The sequence below is a fragment of the Paramisgurnus dabryanus genome, chromosome 2 (genome assembly GCF_030506205.2).
Source record: "Paramisgurnus dabryanus chromosome 2, PD_genome_1.1, whole genome shotgun sequence".
NCBI classification, from domain to species: domain Eukaryota; kingdom Metazoa; phylum Chordata; class Actinopteri; order Cypriniformes; family Cobitidae; genus Paramisgurnus; species Paramisgurnus dabryanus.
In genome coordinates, this window is record NC_133338.1 from 6,727,560 (window position 1) to 6,735,694 (window position 8,135).

Sequence of the window (8,135 nt, forward strand, 5' to 3'; positions counted from 1 at the left end):
AACTCAATCAATTCAGATTTCCATTTGACTACATCTGCCTCAATACGACTCCTAATGAACAAACCCCTGTTGTTGTTTATCAGGATACAGCCGAAATTACAGATCAGACGCTTTTACCAAAATAAACCAATAATCAACGCACAACAGAGTCACATGAGAAAAGCCATCTCTCCTATTGTTGAATTCTCTCCTCTATCTATCCAGCATTGTTATTTATAAGTCAGCCACCGAAGCTCTTGAAATCTCTAAAAGCACACCGCTAAGATGCCAGGACAATAGACAGACATATAACTCACACTTGTTGATGGTCAGCGTGTCCTAAGACATATAGCTTCATTTCTACCTGTCAGCAGAAGGCAGTGCTTCAACCCCATCCATCCGCAGAAGAAGAGGCGATAAGAGGGACGACACACTTTTCAAAAACGCCACGTCCTGGGTCGCGAAGACCCCTCAAGGGCCCATTTGCCAAGCACGGGGGAAAGCAATACGACAGTTTGCGACCCAGCATGCAACACAATTCTTCTGCTACAGATGCCCAGAGGGAAAACTACTGTCTGTAATATTACAGGTTCATGCGGCATTTTCGCTGTCTTTCCCAGAACAACAGTACATTAGGGGCCTGGAGCAGGTGTTTGTTCCTGTTTGGCACACTCATTGGTAGTCACCAATTATTTTCTTGTGTCTCTAGTTTACATTCCACTTCATTTAACCGGCTTTGCGACAAATTGGGGGTTAGTTTTACAACCTCTTTCGACATTAAGGTGCATAAATCTGTAAAAATATGACTATAGGAGTCATCAAACGACTAAGGCGTTTTTGTCTTGATTTTTTGAAAAATCAGATTTTTTGGAGCTTTGTTATTCCACAAGCCTCTTCATTTAACTAATTTATCGGTAACATCTGACGCCCTACGTTCAAAAAGACGCCAATGAATTACTTTGGCTTTGACAGGTGTCAGGCCTGACAAACCTGCTGTTCGCTCGTAGACCAGGAGATTATTCGGAGATCGAGAGATATGGTGCTGTCAGTATCCACCTGCATGTTCATAACCTTGAAATGAATCTGAGGGCTCTTTGGTCTTAAGTAATGAACGTACACCCACGGGTTCCTTAAGCTGCCAGCTTTGATTATGATCAAGGTGAGACGTTTCATGAGGGTAATTCACTTCGATCTTGTAAGCGTGCTGTTGTGTGTACGCCGTGGCATGCTTTGTAAGGCACATAACTTAACCGTTTATACCCTGTAAGCAAAAAACTAATTTATTTCTCAAATTTCCTATCAACTAACTAACAAATCTACACCCTCCAATTTCAGCTTAAAGGCGGGGTGCATGATCTCTGAAAGCCAATGTTGACATTTGAAATCACCTAAACAAACACGCCCCTACCCTAATAGAATCTGGACCTTCTTTTGATAGACCCGCCCCACACATACACAACCCAGGCAACGATGTTGGTTAGTAGACACGCCGCTTACTGCTGACTGGCTACAAGTGTTTTGGTACTCGGCCCGACTCAGGGAATTTGGTTACAAACTTCCTCAAAATATCTTGCTTCCTGTTCATCAGAACAAATACATTTATCCAGGTTTGTGACAACATGGGAGTGAGAAAATAATGACAGAATTTTCGAACTATTCAGTTAAACATAAATAAAGCCATCTACTAAGCTTAAACGTCATCTTCATTCAAACATTTAATTGATTTCAACTCGTTGATAAAAGGAGATGGACCATTTGTAGATCTAAATCACTACATTCGCTTGCCATCTTCTCCCGGTTTTCAATATTTATGTCAATTTTTCAGAACCCGGACAGTTATTCATTTACATGGAAATGAGCTGAGGTAAGTGTCATGACATTATGTGGATGAACACCGCAAATTCCCCGACTGCGGCGGGCCACATGCTCACACGACAATAAAATCACACACACGTTCACAAAGGAGATGAAGACAGTGCTGATACGAGACTAAATGTGACAGCATCCTCATTTTCCGTCTATAAAAGGTAAAAGAAATGGTCAAAAAATGCGCCAAAAATAAAAATTTTCCCCAACAGCTGTGCTCGTCTCTTTTTGAACCAATGCTGGGTTGAAAATAACCCATTTTTAGGGTGAATATATTTGGTACCAGTATATACCTCTGAGGTACTAATATGACCTTTAGATGCAAAGGCGTACTTAATGAAAGGGTACCACCCCAGTGACAGCTAGGGACCATTTTTTACCCTTTAGTTCACTTAATAATTAACGTTCTTTCATTATTTACTGCCCCTTATGTTGTTCTCAATAAACAAATGCATCACATGTTTGCAGATTCAGAATGAGATTTGCGAGATACGGTAAAGCGAAAGATTTTCTGTGAATATCGTCGTTCTGCACACTACTATCACACGACTTTAAATATAGCCTAGCACATGAGTCATTTAGATTACTTTTATGGTTAAAACTGCCAGTGTCACAATGAATAGTCACTTTATGCAAAATAGCAGCTTGGGAGGTTATTTAAGCACTGTTCTCCATAATATAGGTTTGAAACAGAATGAGGATGACTAACAATGACCAAATTTACATTTTGGGTTGATCTTTTCCTTTAAATAAACAAGAGGGGTTTGATGCTCTGGGAACCAGTTCTGTATGACATTTTACCAACTAAAGCTTGTGACACCCGAGTCATAGTTGATAAGGTGACATCATGCACTCTGTCAATAGTTTTCAGTGATATTTCAAGGGTTTTATCTGGTGTGGCCAGGTGTGGACTGTGGTTACACCCACCCTGTGTGCACTTTACAACGCAGAACTAGTTTTCACCCAGAGGCGAGAGAGAGGATGAAAGAAAGATAAATGTACGACATGAGAGACAGAGATGATAGAAACGGGGAATACACAGTCTCTATGGCTCTATTTCAAAACCTAGTGAGACTTTCTGAGAAGCATCTTAACCCAAATTGAGCCTCAGAAGTAACCGAATGCTCTTAATAGGCAGATTGTGCAGGAGATTCAATTCATGACTGATTTCAATGGAGTCTGATATTGGCATGTTGCTAAGCCAGCGATTCATTACATTCACACAATTGGCAGACACGTTTCTACAGTCCATTGGAGGTATAGCGCTTATCTATATGTCTGTTGTGAGCTAGGAATCAAACCATGTTCCTGTGAATCAATTGGTAGACATTGAGTCAGCAGCGCCAATGTAATGGGTTTCGAACCTCGGGGTATACACATACTGATCAGAGCACTATGTCATTTGGATCAAAGTGTCTGCCAAATGCATAAATGTTACCTGTAAAATAACTTTTGTGCTTTATTCTATAGGAACATCTGACATTTATGCATTTGGCACAGATGCTTTACGGTGCATTACAAACTATTCTACAACAGTTCTTTCTGGTTCTTGAATCTGATTGGTTAAGAGCTTTTCCCAGCTGTGCGATATTTTACTGACAAGGTTCATTTTCCAGCTCCCCTAGAGTGAAACATTAGATTTTTATCGTTTTGGAATCCATTCGGCCGATCTCCGGGTCTGGCGGTACCACTTTTAGCATAGCTTAGCCCAATCCATTGAATCTAAATAGACTTTAAGCATTGCGCTCAAAAATGACCAAAGAGTTTTGATATCTTTCCCCGCCAAGGTTTTTTTTTTTAAGTTGCCAGCAGAGCAGCATTTTTCATGATTTTAACAAAAGCTTCCAGAAATTGTTCTTCTTGAAATATATAAACATACAACATATCAAATGAACAACCAACCAGCTCATCGTTCAATGCCAGATAAACAAAGCAGAAGTTTCACAGCAAACAAAGCGCTCAGCTGAAGAAAGCTGGCAGTCGGCTGAAAAAAGCTGGCGTTCGGCGTCTGCCTGGTGTTTTCAGCAGAGTTTAAAAGCTTTGGTGTGCACGCCCCCTTACGGTACATTCACATGGGGTGTAAGCTTTAATGCTTCCCATTCACTTTTAATGGGTGACATAATGCGTTGCCAAACTGAATTGTGGATCCGTCGGCGCGCGTCAGTGCCGTTGCTCGCGGCAGAAGTTGACTATTTCTCAACTTTTCAAGCAGCAACGCGTGTGTCAGCCAATCAGACCACCTTATGCAAATAACCTAGACAGAGCCAGCCATTAAGTTTATGGAAGACCGGATCATGTGTTGAAGCCACTTTGATTGGCTGTTGGCCACGCTTTAGACAAGCTTCCATCAAGCGTTAACGCTTTCGTCCCATGTGAATACCGTTAGGGGATGTGCACACAAAAACTTTTAAACACGGCTGAAAATGCCTGGAGGACACCAATTGCCAGCTTCTTTTTTCAGCCGAGCACTTTGGTAGCTGTGATACTTCAGCTGTGAGCCGGTTGGTTGTTGTGATACTTGTCCCGCCCCTCCTCCTCTGTGATTGGACGGGCGTGTTTAAACTGCCATTGACGAGCGGACCTTTTCACCCAAAGTTTTCCGAGTGCGGAAAAAACGCCAAGCGCCGGTTTTCAGTGCGGAAAAAACGCTAGCTGCTGGCTTATTTGAAGAATGGCAAGCTTCCATTGAAAACATGCACCGGCCGCAAGCATAAAAGCTTTGGTGTGTGCACGCCCCCTTAGGGGCGGGACACGCCAAAGCTTTTTTACATGGCTGAAAATGCCTGGAGGACGCCGAATGCCAGGGGTTTTTTTCAGCTGAGCGCCAGCTTTCTTCAGCTGAGTCCTTTGGAAGCTGTGACACTTGAGATTTGAGGCGGCTGGATGATGTGATACTTGTCCCGCCCCTCCTCCACTGTGATTGGACGGCCGTGTGAGAACTGACATTGACGAGTGGGGCTTTCTACCCAAAGTTGAATCTCTTTCAACTCTCGATGCCCACCGCCGAATGCAGAAAAACCACTAAGCGCGAAAAAAATCCGCTAGCTGCTTTTTTTAAAAACGTCGCACTTCTATTGGAAACAAATGAAAACAGGTGCTGTACCGGTTGCGTGCATAAAAGCTTTGGTGTGCACGCCCCCTTAGTTATACCAAAATCATTAATGTAGTTCCAACATAACATTATCAAGGTTTTTTTCACATTTGAGTGGATTGTACATGATACAATTAAGTTGAAATACTCAATAATGTGTTAATTTAGAATTACTCAAATTTCTCACATTTTTATGTGATTTTTAACTCAAATTTTGATTAAAACAAGAATTACATTTTCTTAACAGATTAATTTATTTATTTTCGCTAAATCTACTAAGAAACATAAGCATTTTTTACAGTGTACAGTATGTGTTACAGGAAATAAAAAAATTGGATAACATTTTTATTTTATGCAACAGTTTTAATGATACTTTCAGTATGGATTGAATTTCATGTTGAATGTATATTTTTTCACAAGCTTAGTGCATTGATTTCTTGCACAAAGAACGTAAGTAGTACACAAAGAGGCATCTTAGGCATCTTAATTATACAGTCTAGCTTTTTCAAACAGCCATTGCATCAGGTGAACACCTAGAAACTACATAAGCACACACACACACAGCAACAGGACATCTGTCAGCCTCCACCTGTCCTCAACTAGGTCAGCCTGAAGCCAGTCATTGCATCTCAGAGGTGTTTAATGAACAGCTTAAAATAACCAACACTTTAGCATGTATTTCCCATTGCCAGATTTCCTAGAAAACACAAGTTACAACTAGCTGAGAGCTCGCTATAAAATATCCAAGTCTTGGGGAGCGCCAACGCTGGATCGCGTTCAAAAATGCATGCCAGGGAGAAAGACAGTTCAAGTTTGGCTTCACATGCAACAAGGTTTTAAAATATCTGTTTCGGGAGTACAATAAAATGAGGACCCATAAACACCCACCCGCACTACCGGCGAGGCTCGGGAGAGAAATCACTGCCTTTTACAATTTCACACACCATTTAGTGGTTGATAAATGGGGCTTGAAAATAAAAGTGCCCACTTGCTGGGCACCACGTATGAGGGGCTGTAATTTCACAGAGGCACAAAAACAACTTGTTGCCAGTGGGCATTGTTTGGACGCAACGCAGACTGAGATGAACTTTTATGCTCATCTATAAGAAGGAGCAGATGCATGCCAGGAATGATCTGTTTCTCAGTATTTGCAGCATGGCACTCATGATACCCGGGTGATGCTTCTAACACTTGGATAGCCTTAGCGTTGCATTGCAAACAACCTGATGGCTTTTGGTGGGATGTGAATATTACAACGATGCTCGATTTGCTCAACAGACACAACAAAGGGAGCATCATCATGCTGGTTTTAAATGCTGAACTCATTCCAGTAAAAAATCACACTACAGATGGACTTGTGTATCTTTAAGATGCAAAGTAGGGGACAACAAAACAGTTACATACCTTGAAAGTGAAGAGATGATGATGATGAAATGTGTTGAAACTTGTGTCCTTCTGTTCTCCTAATTTCCAGGTGCTTGGAGATAATTGAAATGACCTGCAATTGAAACCTAAAGGTATACTATAATATAGCACACTACCCTAAACCACAAAAAACTATGATGCATTATACTCTCTCGCTTACAACACTTCACCATACTATACTAACTCTTGTATACTGCATTACATTATTGCATATTATCATACAACAATAAATTTATATACTCTAAAACAGAGTCATAGCACGTTTTTATTTGAGCATTTAAATGTGAATTTTAAAGTTTCTCTCTTTAAACAACAGTAATTTGGATGTTAGAGATCAGATCATCTCGAGCATCTGATGCGAGCCGGTGTTTAAGATGCCGCGCGCCCTCCGGCTCCACATGGACCATCGCGCGACACGCGTACTCGCGCCTGCAATGCACGCGCTCTGTTAATTCCCTTTATGCCTGAACTTGCACAGGTGAAACATGTCGCCACAAACACTCGTCGAACAATAGCTCACTCGACCTGCTTTTTCTGCATTTGGAAACGGTGGTTTCGGTCGAGTTTGTCCATTCATTCAGTGCGCGTTTACAGTAAGCGTATGTGAGAGGTGTCTTCCCCCGGCAGGAATTCTCCAATTTGCTGCCATTGCGAAAATAAGCATGGCAGATAAAGTGCAAGAGCGGGTAACGGATGAGATGAAACGACCAAAAGACGCACCAGGCAGGTAAAAGAAATGCGAGAACAAATCAAAGCGCACTTGTCTGTGACTGACATCGCTTTACGCATCGTTTAAAGTAAAGCAAACAGTGACATCGTTGCTCAAAATCCACAAAGATAAAGGTTCAACCTGTAGCATGTAGTTGTCACCTCCGCGGGGAAAAAGTGCGCAGCTGATGAACGCCGGTCTCTAGGCTACACCACAAGTTCAGATGACAGCGCGCGCCACACTGGTATTTATACAAAGCTCCAGTCTCCTGCTTTCAACTGTTTACAACACGAGCTCTCTCTCTCTCTGGCACCCGATTGGTCGGCTAATTCTGAAAACACGCTCGCTGGGCGATGATTGGTCACTAGGTGTGGTTGAACGAGTCAATGTACGGTACCTGCCGTTCCCAGTGAAGCCATACATCATAAAAGTGATTATACCGTCACGTGAAAAGACCTTAGTGAATACAATAAACATGTTGCTCGTGATTTATGACGTATCACGTCACAATTCTATTATATTCTATTCTAATGTTATATAATCTATTATTACACGTTCAGGTAGCTTTGTCTACAGGTTTGAAACGTCATCAATGTGAATATATCCCATAGAGAAATCTGATATATTCCAATATATGTAAAACACACAAGCTCATATAAAGCTATATATCAAATTTACTATAGATGTATGAACATCTTTGACTTCTTTTAAACTTAACGTTAATACTTCAGGAGATTCAAAATACGGTTTCAGCAGTAAAACATACATAACGACTTTCATGAAACAAACATAACTTAAGGTAAACTCAGAAAAGTCATTTTAGAGTGGTTTATTTTTGATAACAAGCTAAAAAAAAACAAGCAGACTGTTTTTAAAACTACCCCTAGCTAACATTACTGTGTAAAATTTATACTAGCCTATATAATGTATGCAATCTTATAGAGATCGGCTCCCAAACCTCTTTTCAAATAGCGATGAGCCATGATCATCGTTTTCCCCGTCTTTAGGAAACCAAAACATTTGTTATTTTCGACGAGATATTTGTTCCAGTGTTCAGTCAGAGCA

The 8,135-nt window shown here is 41.1% G+C and overlaps 1 protein-coding gene across 1 annotated transcript in view; it reads right to left on the reverse strand.

Moving 5' to 3' along the window:
* cemip (cell migration inducing hyaluronidase 1) overlaps window positions 1–7,346 on the reverse strand; it is a 165,670-nt gene extending 158,324 nt beyond the window's left edge. Inside the window, exon 1 of the mRNA XM_065249447.2 lies at window positions 7,212–7,346. The gene's annotated coding sequence lies outside the window, so the exon portion shown is untranslated. The remainder of the gene's footprint in view (window positions 1–7,211) is intronic.
* Window positions 7,347–8,135: the final 789 nt, after the last annotated feature.